This window comes from Erinaceus europaeus, chromosome 12 (assembly GCF_950295315.1).
Source record: "Erinaceus europaeus chromosome 12, mEriEur2.1, whole genome shotgun sequence".
Taxonomy (NCBI): Eukaryota; Metazoa; Chordata; class Mammalia; order Eulipotyphla; family Erinaceidae; genus Erinaceus; species Erinaceus europaeus.
In genome coordinates, this window is record NC_080173.1 from 41,608,811 (window position 1) to 41,625,800 (window position 16,990).

The window sequence follows — 16,990 nt, forward strand, 5'->3', positions numbered from 1 at the left end:
TTTTCTCTAACTCATCCTCTGTCTGACTAATTCTGTTTTCTGCTTCTGTTAGTCTGTTTTCCCTTGCCTCAGCTTCTTTCTTCATTACAGCTATTTCAGTTTTCAGTTCTCTAATTGCCTCAGGATAATCAGTATTTTCCTTGGGGGTCTCAGCTGTTGTTTCCCTAATACTGCCATTCCTTTCCTCCAATGTTGTTTTCATTTCTGTGATTAATAAGTTTACTATTGCTTGCATACTTTTCTTATCCATGGTTACTTCTGGCTGATTTGTAGTTTCTTCTGGGCTCTTGTCTTCATTCATTGAAGTAGCAGTTTTATTTGTTTTTGATCTACCCATTTTTTTATTTATGTGTTTATTTTTTTTATGCTCTGTTGTTCCTCAGTTGTTGTGTCTTGAGTACAAGTAACACTGTACTAAATACCTTTGTGACAATTGCACTCACCAATCTCCGGAATTACAGTAGCAACTGAAGTAAGTATTGAAGTAGTTTAATCGTTACCAGTTAGCCAAACAATTTCTCCAGTCCATGAAAAAATAGTAACCAAATCCCAGTGAAGAAAGAGAAAAGAGAGGATAGCAAGAATAGACAGTTATGCAAATCTACTATCCACTGTATATTCTAGGGGTAACAAGAGGGGAAAGGGAACTAGAGCAATGATACACACATAGAGAGTCCACTCTGAGTCAGATTTCTCTTTGGTGTCACCACTAGGACCCTTTATTGACTGGCCTGCTAAAGGCAGAAAATCCTACTGCTTCCAGAAGATGTGATCGGAGCTCACGCTGCTAGCAGCTTCTCAGTCCGCCATCTTCCTGGAACCTTCTCGCTGCTAATCTTATGGGTTTTCCTTTGTAGGTGACTCTTTGTTTTTCTCTTGCAGCCTTCAGGATCCTTTCTTTATCCTTATTCCTTTCCATTCTAAGTATGATATGTCTTGGTGTCTTTAGGTCTGGGTTAATTCTGTTTGGGACCCTCTGGGCTTCTTGAATCTTTATGTCTTTGATGTTGTCTACACTAGAGAAATTTTCAGCTATTATGGCCTGGAAAATGCTTTCTTCCTCTGGTATGCCAATAATGCGTATATTGTTTCTTTTGATGTCATCCCATAGGACTCTGTTGCTTTTTTTCAGCATCTATTAATCTCTTTTTGAGATCTCTTACTTCTTTTTTAGTTGTCTCTAACTCATCCTCAATCTTGCTAATTCTGTCTTGAGCCTCATTGATGCTATTCTCTCTGCCCTGTACTGTTTTCTGGAGTTCATCTATTTTGTTGCCCTGTTCTGATACTGTTTTAGCTTGTTCAACTAGTTGCATTCTTAGCTCAGCAATTTCAGCTTTCAGCTCTCTAATAACCATGAAATAATTAGTATTTTCTTCCATATTCTCATTTGTTGTTCCTGCATTTCTGATTACATTTTTTTCAAATTCTTTACTCACTCCTGTTATTATTTCCTTAGCTAATGTTTGGATGTTGAACTCATTATTGTGTGCTTCACCCTCTGGAGGACTTTTAGCTGGACTCTTGTCCTGGTTCGAATCTCCAATATTTCTTCTTGTTTTTTTAAACATTTTATATATTATGTTATGAGTTCCCTTTATCAGTACTTTTCAAATTACTGATCACTATTGCCTGGATTGACTTGTGTCTAAGTAATTTAATTAAAGGGTTCACAGTGGTGGACGTTAATAGTTGTTTCAATAGTGTTTTAATCCCTGAGTTGGAGCTCAGTTGTTTAAAAGCCCCCCCCTTTTTTTTCTTCCCTGTAGGCTATGGGAGCCTGAGGGCTTTTAAACTATCAATAGGCTTCTTAGCTTAATCACTGACTCCTGACAAAGAGATAAAGCAGGGTGTGGCAGAGATAATCCAGTGGTTATGCAAAGAGACTTTCACAGCCCCTCAGCTATGCCACAGAGGTATAGGTCTTCTCCTGAGTTTCCTGGTTAGATCTCTGTCCCCTGGTGTCCCTCCCTGTCGCTGCTCCAGATTCTGAGGGCAGTAGCAATGGAGACTCAGAGTTGCACTTGGTGAGTCTCTGGGGAGTCCTTTCTCCTTTCAGCTGTCCCCTTGTTGGTGGAGCAGACTGGAGGTGGTGTCTCAACTGATAAACTGCTGGACTGTTAGCAGTCACTTAATCTCTCCTTACACTCCTCTCTCCTCTCTGTCACCAGCCACACGTGTTGTACTCACCGGTGATTTAGTGGATTCCCGTGGTCATTCTAGTCCTTGTTTCGGTCCCGGGTGGTCTCCTTTGGTATTCCTAGTTGATCAGGGAGAGGAGAGGAGAGGAGAGGAAAGGAGAGGAGAGGAGGGGAGAGAAAGCTATCTGCTGCTGCTCATAGCTCCGCCTCTAGAAGTCGCTCTCAAATCTATCTTCTAATGCTAGGTCTACTTGGGTAGCCTTCAACTCTATCATTAGATTGAGATCCTTCTCTGTTAATCAATAGTTATATCTGGGACCAGTCGGTGGAGCACACCTGGTAGAGCACACATGCTACCATATGAAAAACCATGGCTCAAGTCACCTGTAGTAGGGGAACCTCATGAGTGGTAAAGCAGACCTGAAGATGTCTCCCTTTCTCTCTTCCTCTCTCCCCTCTCAATTTCTCTCTATCCATATCTAGAAAGAAAGGAAGGAAGGAAAGAAGGAAGGAAGGAAGGAAGGAAGGAAGGAAAGAAAGAGGGAAGGAGAAGAAGAAATAGCTGCCAGGAGCAGTGAATTTATAGTACAGCCACTGAGCCCCAACAATGACCATGGTGACAATGAAAAAAAAAGGAGGGGGTAGGGAGGGAAGGCAAGAAAGAGAGTGAGAGGGAGGGAGGGAGAGGGAGAGGGAGGGAGAGAGAGAGAGAGAGAGAGAGAGAGAGAGAGAGAAGCCAGAACATAATGAGAAACTACTGCTACTCCAGATCTAGTTAATTTGACAAATGCACTCACATCTTAGATGAGTCACTCTAAAAAACAGCTGGAAAAAAATGTTTCAGTCCTGCCAAATGAAGTTTCCTATACAGAACAAAACAACTGTCTAGTTTCTATAATTATTGTAAAGAACCCAAGTACTGCCGAAGAGATTGCCACAAGCTTAAACATTTGATCTTAAGCTTTCTTTTTCAGTATATTTTTAATTTTATTTATCTATTTTGAATAGAGACAGAGAGAAATTAAGAGTGAAGATGGAAAGAGAAAGAGACACCTGCTGCACTGCTTCACAAATTGTAACGCTTCCCCCCTGCAGGTGGGGCCCGGGTGGGCTTGAACCCTGGTCTTTGTATGTAATGTATGTGCTCTACCAGATGTGCCACCACTCATCCTCAACCTTCAGCTTTCTAACCAGCCTTTCCAGCACAATATTTCTAGGAAGACAGGCTTCTGGGAACTGCAGGGATATTCCTAATCATCTCTCTGAGTGGTCTGGGAGAGACAACTGTCCAGACTAAGAATCTCTCTCTCTCTTTTGCTCTCTCTCTCTCCCTATCCCTGGAGCCACATTTTCAAAGCTCAACTCCACTTTTATAAAAATGGCCTCTGCCTTCAAGTACTAAAAAAAAGTTCAAATACTGGGGATTTCTAATAAACTTCAGAAGGTTTCTGTCTCTGAAACTATTTCCTTTTGATTAGGTCCTTTGACAGATATCCACCCTTTTTCTCTTAGTTCCTCCACTCCTGTTCACTTAAGTCAAGACATCTTAGAAAACTTTCATGCTGAGACTTGGTTTTCACAAAAGGGGAAATAATTCTGGACATTGACATTGACATTTAAGCAGTCAATCCAGCAAACTAAATGAACCTTTAGCATCTTTCATTTGCCATCTCTGACAGAATTCAACTCCAATTCTGTAGATACTTTTCACTTGTTTCTACTGAAACAACTATTGTCCTCCCATTAGAGAAATTCTCCTACTGATGTGGACAAAATCTCTGAGTATTTTATTATAAAACAATAACCCTAGAAAGTTCTCTAGAAATAATAGGATGTCACAACTTTTCGAATAATAAAAGAAAAAAAGGAGCTGGATAGTGGCACACCCGATTAAGTGCACATAATACCAAATGCAAGGAACTGCTCAAGGACCTGTTTCAAGCCCCTGCTCCTCATCTGCAGTGGAGGATACTTCACAAGCGGTGAAGCAGGTCTGCAGGTGTCTATCTTTCTCTCTCCCTTTCTGTCTCCCCCTCCCTTCTCAATTTCTCTCTGTCCTATCGAATAAAAAATGGAAAAATTAGCCACCAAGAGCGGTGGATTCATAGTACCAGCTTCAAGCTCCTGTGACTGGAGACAAAATAATAATAATAATAATAATAGTAGTATATGTCCATGGGCACCCCATTTTTCACAGGCCTAATCTACCATTTTTTCAGATTTGTTTTATCATTATATACAAAGAGAGAGAAAGGAAGGAGGGAGAGAATAGATGAGGGTGCAAGGGAAAGGAGAGAGAGAAGTCAGAGTACCATCATGCTAAATGCAGTGCCAGGGATCGTACAGGGATCCTCAGACATTTAAGTCTGAAGCAAGTCCAAAGCAGCTGAACTATTTTCATAGCCACACTTCTTCTTTTTGTATATGGAAATGAAAAAGATGTCCTTGAGGCACTCACCCAGAAACACAGAAATCACCATCAATCCACAGAGTATGATAACCAGTATCAGGACCCTGTGATTCCCCACCCACAACCCATATTATTCCTGCTGCTGTTGCCCTTTAAGTTAATTCCATTGAGGAAATCCTTTTGCTAACTGGTCCCAATTAATACCGCTCTTATTGTGATAACCTGAACCCTGCTAACTTCCTTCCTCCCTTACCAGTGGACCCCCATGACCACTTGACACTGACAGATCATCTCCTGATGCCTTGTGCTGATATGCAAGACTCTTCTTTAGGTAATGCTGACATTTCATGGTTCTCCAATAGCTGGTGTTTGAAAGACAAATGTAATAAATACTGTGCTGTCTATGCTATACCAATATCCTTTGATGTCATTGAAGTGGTACCTAACCCAACAAGCTCTATTATTATATTGCTCATGCAGGCCTGCTTCCTGGCCAAGGACAAATTTATCAGCATTTATGCTAATAGGAGTTATGTTTTAAGAGTAGTTCATGATTTTAGAATGTTGTAAAAATACTATGGGTTCCTTACTTCCACAGAAGACAAAATTAAAAGAAGTACAGGAATTGTTAGATGCTATACCTTCATCTGCTGCTTTAGCTATTATTAAGGTTCCAGGGCATTCTAAGATTGACTCTCTAGGAAATAAAGGAAATCACCTTACTGATATTTCCCTGAGGAATGCTGCTTTGAAAGGAACTAATAGCAACCAACCCCTGTCATGGTGAGAGAGGCATTTCTTCAAATGAAACAAGAGAAGTCCAATGACTGGTCCCAGAAAGGAAAAATGAAATTGAAAATTCATAAATTGTTAGCATGGCAAAAGAAAGTGAGAGGTGGTGGGGGGGTGGAGGAGGAAAAAGAAAAAAAGAGAATGAACTTTCTGGTTTGGGCCAAGAAGCAACTCATTCCAACAAAAGGTTCTAAAATTTCCATTCCTAACAGCATATTACCATAGTTCACCACTGACCATCATAAAACGATTGCCATCAGTGGGAAAAATAATAGTACAGCAATAATAAGCACTTGACTTAGATAGTCCATCTATTTAAAATATAGCTTAATAAAGCATGTTCACATAGCTCCTGTTCATTTTTCATTGCCCAATGGGCCATGAATGCCTAGCAGTTGGGTTTCACATAGTTACCACAATTCCTAGACATATATGTCTAGCATACTCTGTATATATTTTTCACTGAACAGAATTCTTCCCTTGTCAATAAGCTACTGCCTCTTCTATGGGCAAAATCCTTTTAGGGGAAAAATATCTAATCCTCTGTGCATTAAAAAGTTTGAGACATACAATCAATTATCCTCCTCTCATATTAATTAATGATTTATATGACTACAAATTAATAGGAGTGTACATAAACACCATTTCCACCACCAAAAGACTGTGTCCCACCCCAACCCCCACTCCACCCCACCCCCCGCCCCATGAAGCTGAATATCCACCCTCACCCTCAAACCAGGGTTTTTACTTTGGTGGCCTACTCCAAATTCAGTCAAATCTTGCTTTGAGTTTCCCTCTCTGTTCTTCTTTCTCAACTTCTGTTTATGAGTGGGATCATCCCATACTTGTCTTAATCTTTCAGACTTAGCTCACTTAACATAATTCCTTCTAGCTCCATCCAGGATGGGTCAGAGAAAGTGGGTTCATTGTTCTTGATAGCTGCATAGTATTCCATTGTGTATATATACCACAGCTTTCTCAGCCACTCATCTGTTGTTGGGCACCTGGGTTGCTTTCAGGTTTTAGCTATTACAAATTGTGCTGCTATGAACATAAGTGTACACATATCTTTTTGGTTGGGTGTTCTGGAGTCCTTGGAGCATATCCCTAGGAGAGGAATTACTGGGTCATATGGAAGGTCCATGCCTTGTGAGAGTTCTCCAGACTGTTCTCCACAGAGGCTGGACCAATTTACATTCCCACCAGCAGTGCAGAAGGGTTCCTTTCTCCCCACAGCCTCTCCAACATTTGTTGCTGCTGGACACAACCCTACCAATGTGTCCTGGAGCTCCGATTCCCCAGAACCCCAGCCCACTAGGGAAAGAGAGAATCAGGCTGGGAGTATGGATCAACCTGTCAATGCCCATGTTCAGCAGGGAAGCAATTACAGAAGCCAGACCTTCCACCTTCTGCATCCCACAACGACCCTGGGTCCATACTCCCAGAGGGTTAAAGAATAGGAAAGCTATCAAGGGAGAGGATGGGATACAGAGTTCTGGTGGTGGGAATTGTGTGGAGTTGTACCCCTCTTATCCTATGGTTTTTCCAGTGTTTCTTTTTTATAAATAAAAAAAAAAAATAATAAAGAAAAATAAATATCTGACCCTGTGAATTCCTATTGAAATTTATAGTGATTACAGAACCCATTTCATTTGGTAGGTGTTCTAAGTTTGTGTCACTTAGCCTATTTTGCAAGATTTTCATTGTGCTTACCAATGAGATCAGTTGTCTGGTTTCATTGAACACACTGATGGTGTTATTAAAACTCAACTAGTAATGCAAACTGCATTAAAACTGCAGGGGCCAGGCGGTGGCACACTGGGTTAAGCACGCATAGTAGAAAGTGCAAGGATCCAGGTTGGAGCCCCTGGCTCCCCACCTGTAGGGGAGTCGCTTCACAAGTGGTGAAGCAGGTCTAAGTGTCTATCTTTCTCTCTTCCTCTCTATCTTTCCCTCCCCTCTAAATTTCTCTCTGTCCTATCAAAAAAATAAAATAAAGTGAAAATGGCCACAGGAGCAGTAGATTCATAGTGTAGGCACTAAGCACCCCCTGCCATAACCCTAGAGGCAAAAAAAAAAAAAAAAAACTGCACTGAGATACCATCAGAATGACTTAGAACACATGAGAATAACTTACATCAACAAACCAGGAAATGGCAAGTGTTGGAGAGGTTGTGGAGTAAAAGGTTACATTGCTGGTGAGTATGCAAACTGGTACAGCCCCTTTGGAAGACTGTATGGACAGTCCTTAAACAAAAATTAAATTACTTTTTGATCCAGTGATACCACTCTTACACATTTATTCAATGGACAAACACTAATTCAGTGAGACATATGCACTCCCATGTTCATAGCAGCTTTATTCACAATAGCCAAAGAGTGGAAGCAGCTTAAATGCCCATCAACAGATGAGTGGCTAAAGAAGTATGGGTATATATTCTATGGAATACTACTCTGCAAGCAAAAAATATGATATTGCATCCTCTGAAACAAAATGGATGGAATTGTAGGTGATTATGCTTAGTGAAATAAGAGATGAAAAACAACTACCAGCTGTTTTCACTTACATGTGAAATCTAGAGATCTGATTCACATGAAATTGCCAAAAAAAAAAAAAAAAAAAAAAAAAACCAGATACGCCACCAAGCTAGAGAATCTGGAAGAAATGGAACAATTCCTAGAAACCTATGCACTTCCAAAACTGAACCAAGAAGAACTACAAAATCTAAATGCACCAATCACAGACAAAGAAATTGAAACCGTTATTAAGAATCTCCCCAACAACAAAAGTCCTGGACCAGATGGCTTCACAAATGAATTCTACAAAACTTTCAGGAAACAGTTAGTACCCATACTTCTTAAGCTATTCCATAAGATTGAAGAAACAGGAATACTCCCTTCCACCTTCTATGAAGCCAACATCACCCTGATACCAAAAGCTGATAGGGACTGAACAAAAAAGGAAAACTACAGACAAACATCTCTGATGAACATAGATGCCAAAATATTAAACAAGATCTTGGCCAACCAGATACAGCAACATATCAAAAAGATTGTTCATTACGACCAAATGGGATTCATCCCAGGAATGCAAGACATCTGTAAGTCAATCAATGTCATTCACCACATCAATAAAAGCAAAGCCAAAAACCACATGATTATCTCAATAGATGCAGAGAAAGCCTTTGACAAAATCCAACACCCATTCATGCTCAAAACTCTACAAAAAATGGGAATAGATGGGAAATTCCTCAAGACAGTGGAGTCTATATATAGCAAACCTACAGCCAGGTTTGCTATATATAGCAAATCATACTCAATGGACAGAAGCTGAAAGCATTCCCCCTCAGATCGGGGACTAGACAGGGCTGTCCACTTCACCGTTACTCTTTAACATAGTATTGGAAGTTCTTGCCATAGCAATCAGGCAAGAGAAAGAAATCAAAGGAATACAGATTGGAAGGGAAGACTTCAGGCTCTCACTATTTGCAGATGATATGATAGTATACATAGAAAGACCTAAAGAATCCAGTAGAAAATTACTGGAAGTTATTAGGCAATATAGCAAGGTATCAGGCTACAAAATCAATGTACAAAAATCAGTGGCATTTCTTTATGCAAACACTAAATCTGAAGAAGACATCCAGAAATCACTCCCATTTACTGTTTCAGCAAAATCAATCAAATACCTAGGAATAAAGTTGACCAAAGAAGTGAAAGAATTGTATGCTGAAAACTATGAGTCGCTACTCAAGGAAATAGAAACTGATTCCAAGAAATGGAAAGATATCCCATGCTCATGGATTGGAAGAATAAATATCATCAAAATGAATATTCTCCCCAGAGCCATATACAAATTTAATGCAATACCCATCAAAGTTCCACCAAGCTTCTTTAAGAGAATAGAACAAACACTATAATCATTTATCTGGAACCTGAAAACACCTAGAATTGCCAAAACCATGTTGAGGAAAAGAAACAGAAATGGAGGCATCACACTCCCAGACCTTAAACTATATTATAAAGTCATCATCATCAAAACAGCATGGTACTGGAACAAAAATAGGCACACAGACCAGTGGAACAGAACTGAAAGCCCAGAAGTAAATCCCAACCCCTATGGGCATCTAATCTTTGATAAGGGGGCCCAAAGGATTAAAGGCAAAAAGGAGGCTCTCTTCAATAAATGGTGCTGGGAAAACTGGGTTGAAACATGCAGAAGAATGAAATTGAACCACTTTATCTCACCAGAAACAAAAATCAACTGCAAATGGATCAAAGACCTAGATGTCAGACCAGAAACAATCAAATACTTACAGGAAAACATTGGTAAAACACTTTCCCACATACACCTCAAGGACATCTTTGATGAATCAAACCGAATTGCAAGGAAGACCAAAGCAGAAACAAACCAATGGGACTACATCAAATTGAAAAGCTTCTGCACATCCAAAGAAACTATTAAACAGAGAGACCCCTCACAGAATGGGAGAAGATCTTCACATGCCAGACATCAGACAAGAAACTAATCACCAAAATATATAAAGAGCTCAGCAAACTTAGCCGCAAAAAAGCAAATGACCCCATCCAAAAATGGGCAGAGGATATGAACAAAACATTCACCTCAGAGGAGATCCAAAAGGCTAACAAACATATGAAAAACTGCTCTAGGTCACTGATTGTCAGAGAAATGCAAATTAAGACAACACTAAGATATCACCTCACTCCTGTAAGAATGGCATACATCAAAAAGGACAGCAGCAACAAATGCTGGAGAGGATGTGGGCACAGAGGAACCCTTTTACATTGCTGGTGGGAATGTAAATTGGTCCAGTCTCTGTGGAGAGCAGTCTGGAAAACTCTCAGAAGGCTAGACATGGACTTTCCATATGATCCAGTAATTCCTCTCCTGGGGTTATACCCCAAGGACTCCATAACACCCTACCAAAAAGAGGTGTGTACTCCTATGTTCATAGCAGCACAATCCATAATAGCTAAAACCTGGAAGCAACCCAGGTGCCCAACAACAGATGAGTGGCTGAGAAAGCTGTGGTATACATACAAAATGGAATACTATGCAGCTATCAAGAACAATGAACCCACCTTCTCTGACCCATCTTGGACAGAGCTAGAAGGAATTATGTTAAGTGAACTAAGTCAGAAAGATAAAGATGAGTATGGGATGATCCCACTTATCAACAGAGGTTGAGGAAGAAGATCTGAAAGGGAAACTAAAAGCAGGACCTGACCAAATTGTAAGTAGGGCACCAAAGTAAAAACCCTGTGTTGAGGGATAGACATGGAGCTTTCTGGGCCAGTGGGGGGTGGGAGTGGGTCGAGGGATGGGTCACTGTCTTTTGGTGGTGGGAATGGTGTTTATGTACACTCCTAGCAAAATGTAGAAATATAAATCAGTAGTTAATTAATATGAGAGGCGGGAAAATCAGTTGTATGTCTCAAAGTTTCTCAAAATACAAACTGAATCTTTTTAATATATAGGCTGTGTATTTGAAATGCGAACTCTCTCAAAAGCCTAGACCAAGTAGATTAGAAGCATCCAATAGCACAGCTATATACAAGATACTAGATACTGTACAGCAAACCATAACAAAAGGACTTTTCAAAGTTAACCCAATTACCAAATAATGTGATGATAACATTAACTATCCATTGTCTTTTTGAACCCTAAGACAGCAGGAACCTCACATCTCCACTATAGAGCCCCTACTTCCCCCAGTCCTGGAACCCTTGGATAGGGCCCACTTTCCCGTATGCATCTCCCAAGTCAAACCAAATAATATTACATCCGCCGATCACAACCTAACCAACGCAATGATTGCCACCTCAGCATGCTTTATTTCAGACTGTGTCCAAAGACTTCACGTGTGGAATGACAACCCTTCAGCTTCATTACTCAGGTGAGACCTTTCCTTTTATAGTACACTCTAATTTCATCTCAGGTGGTTCACTTTCTAACAAAGTCCCATAACCTAGATATACACCAGTTTCTGTGAGAGAGAGCTTATGTTCACACGTATCCACAAACTACTGCAAAATATATACCTGAAAGCAGAAGTACACTAGAGTTTGCAGTGAGTACCTTCCTAACACTTCCTCTCCACTATTCCAAGCTTGAGATCCATGATTGCTCAACAAATTGTTTGGCTTCGTATGTTAACTCTCTTTTCAATCACCAGGTTCCAGATGACACCAGGATGCTGGCCAGGCTTCTCTGGATTGAAGACCCCACCAATGTGTCCTGGAGCTCAGCTTCCCCAGAGACACACCTTACTAGGGAAAGAGAGAGGCAGACTGGGAGTATGGACCGACCAGTCAACGCCCATGTTCAGTGGGGAAGCAATTACAGAAGCCAGACCTTCTACCTTCTGCAACCCTCAACGACCCTGGGTCCATGCTCCCAGAGGGCTAGAGAATGGGAAAGCTATCATGGGAGGGGGTGGGTTATGGAGATTGGGTGGTGGGAATTGTGTGGAGTTGTACCCCTCCTACCTTATTTTTTGTTCATTAATCCTTTCTTAAATAAAAAATTAAAAAAACGGATAAAGCATAGGACTCTCAAGCATGAGGTCCTGAGTTCAATCCCCAGCAGCACATGTAAAAAAAAAAAAATTAAAAAAAAAAAGATTAGCAGTGGACTTCTCCATACAAACACTACGGGCCAGAAGAGAATGACAAGATATCTATCGAGTGCTCAATGAGAAAGGCTTTCAACCAAGAATACTATATCCTGCTAGACTGTCATTCAGACTAGATGCAGGCATCAAAACCTTCTCAGACAAGCAACAGTTGAAGGAATCAAGTATCACCAAGCCTGCCCTGAAAGAAGTTCTGAAAGGTCTCCTATAAACAATTAGATCACCACAAATAGGACACATATCAAAACACTCTAAAACTCTACAAGAATGGCGTTAAAATGTCTTCAATCTTTGATATCAATAAATGTCAATGGCCTGAATTCACCTATTAAAAGACACAGAGTAGGAAGATGAATCAGAAAACGCAACCCAACAATATGCTGTCTACAGGAAACCCACCTAACTCAACAAGACAAACACAGACGTAAAGTGAAAGGATGGAAAACTATCATACAAGCCAATGGCCCACAAAAAAGGGCAGGAGCAGCTATTCTCATATCTGACATGATAGACTTTAAAATAGATAAGATTAAAAAAGATAGGAATGGACACTACTTAATGCTCTGAGGATCAGTCAATCAAGAGGACTTACCAATTATTAAAATCTATGCACCCAATGATAAGCCATCTAAGTACATCAAACTTCTACTGAAAGAGCTACAGCAATATATTAACAGCAACACAATTATAGTAGGGGACTTCAACACCCCACTATCTCAACTTGACAGATCGTCCAGGAAGAAAATCAGTAAAGACATAAGGGAGCTAAATGAAGAGATAGATAAACTAGAACTATTGGACATTTTCAGAGTCATTCATCCCAAGAAACTGGAATACACATTTTACTCAAATCCACATGGGTCATTCTCAAGGATAGAAGGCCACAAAGACAGCATCAGCCAATTCAAGAGCATTGAAATCATCCCAGGCATCTTCTCAGACCACAGTGGAATTAAACTAAACTTAACAATCAACAAAAGATTAGTAATAGTCCCAAAATGAGGAAGCTCAACAGTACACTTCTTAACAAACTCTGGGTCAAAGAGGAAATCAAGGAAGAAATCAAAATGTTTCGAGACTTCAATGAAAATGAAGACACAAGCTATCAAAATATTTGGGACACAGCTAAGGCAGTACTGAGAGGGAAGTTCATAGCTATATAAGCACACATTAGGAAACAAGAAAAAGCACAAATAAACAGCCTGATTGCACATCTTAAAGACCTAGAAGAAGAACAAAGGAACCCTAAAGCAACCAGAAGGACAGAAATCACTAAAGTTAGGGCAGAAATCAATAACATTGAGAATAAGAAAACCATACAAAAGATCAATGAAAGTAAATGTTGGTTCTTCGAAAGAGTAAACAAAATGGACAAACCTTTAGCCAGACTCACAAAACAAAAAAGGGAGAAGACCCAAATAAATCGGATAGTAAATGAAAGAGGAGATATCGCAACAGACACCGCAGAAATTCAACATATCATATGAGGCTTCTATGAACAACTATATGCCACCAAGCTAGAGAACCTGGAAGAAATGGACGATTTCCTAGATACCTACCAACTTCCAAAACGAAGTAAAGAGGAAGTGGATAACATGAACAGGCCCATCACAGCTAATGAAATTGAAACAGTTATCAAAAATCTTCCCAAAAATAAAAGTCCTGGACCAGATGGTTTTACAAATGAATTCTACAAAACCTTCAAAGAAGCACTAATACCTCTACTTTTAAAAGTCTTCTAGAAGATTGAAGACACTGGAATACTCCCTGCCAGCTTCTATGAAGCCAACATCACCCTGATACCAAAAGCAGACAGGGACACAACCAAAAAAGAAAACTACTGACTAATATCTCTGATGAACATAGATGCGAAAATATTGAACTAAATTCTAGCCAACCGGATACAGCAGTATATCAAAAAGATTGTTCATGATGACCAAGTGGAGTTTATCCCAGGCATGCAAGGTTGGCTTAATATACGTAAATCAATCAATGTGATCCACCACATCAACAAATGCAAGACCAAAAACCACATGGTCATATCAATAGATGCAGAGAAAGCCTTTGACAAAATACAACATCCCTTTATGATCAAAAAACCACAAAAAATGGGAATAGATGGAAAATTCCTGAAGATAGTGGAGTCTATATATAGCAAACCTACAGCCAACATCATACTCAATGGTGAAAAACTGGAAGCATTTCCACTCAGATCAGGTACTAGACAGGGCTGCCCACTATCGCCATTACTATTCGACACAGTGTTGGAAGTTCTTGCCATAGCAATCAGGCAGGAGCAAGGGATTAAAAGGATACAGACTGGAAGAGAAGAAGTCAAACTCTCCTTATTTGCAGATGACATGATAGTATATATGGAAAAACCCAAGGAATCCAGCAAGAAGCTTTTGGAAATCATCAGGCAATATAGTAATGTGTCAGGCTACAAAATTAACATTCAAAAGTCAGTGGCATTCCTCTATGCAAACACTAAGTTAGAAGAAACTGAAATCCAGAAATCAATTCCTTTTACTATAGCAACAGAAACAATAAAATATCTAGGAGTAAACCTAATCAAAGAAGTGAAAGACTTTTATACTGAAAATTATGAGTCACTACTCAAAGAAATTGAAAAAGACACAAAGAAGTGGAAAGATATTCCATGTTCATGGGTTGGAAGAATTAACATCATCAAAATGAATATACTACCCAGAGCCATCTGCAAATTTAATGCCATCCCCATCCAGATCCCAAGCACATTTTTTAGGAGAATAGAAAAAATGCTACAAATGTTTATCTAGAACCAGAAAAGACCTAGAATTGCCAAAACAATCTTGAGAAAAAAACAGAACCGGAGGCATCACACTCCCAGATCTCAAACTATATTATAGGGCAGCTGTCATCAAAACTGCTTGGTACTGGAACATGAATAGACACACTGACCAGTGGAATAGAATTGAGAGCCCAGAAATGAGGCCCCACACCTATGGACATCTAATCTTTGACAAAGGGGCCCAGACTATTACATGGGGAAAGCAGAGTCTCTTCAACAAATGGTGTTGGAAACAATGGGTTGAAACATGCAGAAGAATGAAACTGAATCACTGTATTTCACCAAATACAAAAGTAAATTCCAAGTGGATCAAGGACTTGGATGTTAGACCACAAACTATCAAATACTTAGAGGAAAATATTGGCAGAACTCTTTTCCACATAAATTTTAAAGACATTTTCAATGAAACGAATCCAATTACAAAGAAGACTAAGGCAAGTATAAACCTATGGGACTACATCAAATTAAAAAGCTTCTTCACAGCAAAAGAAACCACTACCCAAACCAAGAGACCCCTCACAGAATGGGAGAAGATCTTTACATGCCATACATCAGATAAGAGTTTAATAACCAACATATATAAAGAGCTTGCCAGACTCAACAACAAGACAACAAATAACCCCATCCAAAAATGGGGGGAGGACTTGGACAGAATATTCACCACAGAAGAGATCCAAAAGGCCGAGAAACACATGAAAAAATGTTCCAAGTCTCTGATTGTCAGAGAAATGCAATCAAGACAACAATGAGATATCACTTCACTCCTGTGACAATGTCATACATCAGAAAAGGTAACAGCAGCAAATGCTGGAGAGGGTGTGGGGTCAAAGGAACCCTCCTACACTGCTGGTGGGAATGCAAATTGGTCCAACCTCTGTGGAGAACAGTCTGGAGAACTCTGATCCAGCTTTCTAGTCTTACTTCCAACTCTGAAACCATCTTCTCAGATGATATTTTTAGCGCACCTGCGTGCTAGCTATTTGGCTAAGGCAAAAATTAGTAAAGTCACAGGCCCCTTGGAATATACCTAAAATAGACTTCGTAGCTTCTTCCAGCATGAAGACATCAAATCTGCTATATTCTTACCTTTTGAGTTCCTGATTATTAAACAATTTGTTCTGCTTTATATCTTAATGCTTTTCAGTCACCACTTGCTACCATGATGCCAAGCTGACTTCCTTGGACAAAAGAACTCACCAGTGAGTCCTGGGACCTCAACTCCCCAGAGCCCTACCCCACCAAGGAAAGAGAGAAACAGGCTGGGAATATGGATCAACTTTTCAATGCCCATGTGCAGCGGAGAAACAATTACAGAATTAATGAAGCCAGACCTTCTGCAGCCCATAAAAATCTTTGGTCCATGCTCCCAGAGGGATAAAGAATAGGAAAACTTCCAATGGAGGGGATGGGATGTGGAACTCTGGTGGTGGGAATTGTACGGAATTGTATCCCTCTTATCCCACAATCTTGTTGATCACTATTAAATTACTAGTAAATAAAAGAAAGAAAAAAATCCCACAAGTGGCCCCTCAAGGAGTGGATGCTGTGGCAGGAAGACCTTGTTGATACAGACCAGCAGCTCCCAGGTAGCAGAACAAAGAGGAACCCCACTTTCCACCCCCTACAGAGCCCCACACACAGACACACACTCTGTAAATGTTTGTGGCTCTCTGCTGTGGGAATCAGTGAGCTCATTATAAAATAATTGAGCACTTGTAACAGTTTTTCTCCTCGAGGATCTCAATTAAGACATCACTTTACACTCTTCCTCCTGTGAAGACAGGCTTTGATTCCTCTCCATTCGCAGGCAGGGCCAGCAGCTACTAAAAATACTGAGCTTGGCACTCTGCCCCAGAGCCCCTTTCTCATGGCTGGCCCACAAGGGCCAGAGAGGCAGCTTCTGGCCCCTCACAAAGGGGCAGACCCACCCTGAATCCCGGCATCCTCATCTCAAAGTCAGGGAGCAATGACCATCAATCTTCTTAAGGAATAAATGGGGGAACCTGGGAGTCGGGCACAAGCGGTGAAGCAGGTCTGCAGGTCTTTCTCTCCTCCTCTCTGTCTTCCCCTCCTCTCTCCATTTCTCTCTGTCCTATCCAACAACAACGACATTAATAACCACAACAATGTTAAACAACAAGGGCAACAAAAAGGAAAATAA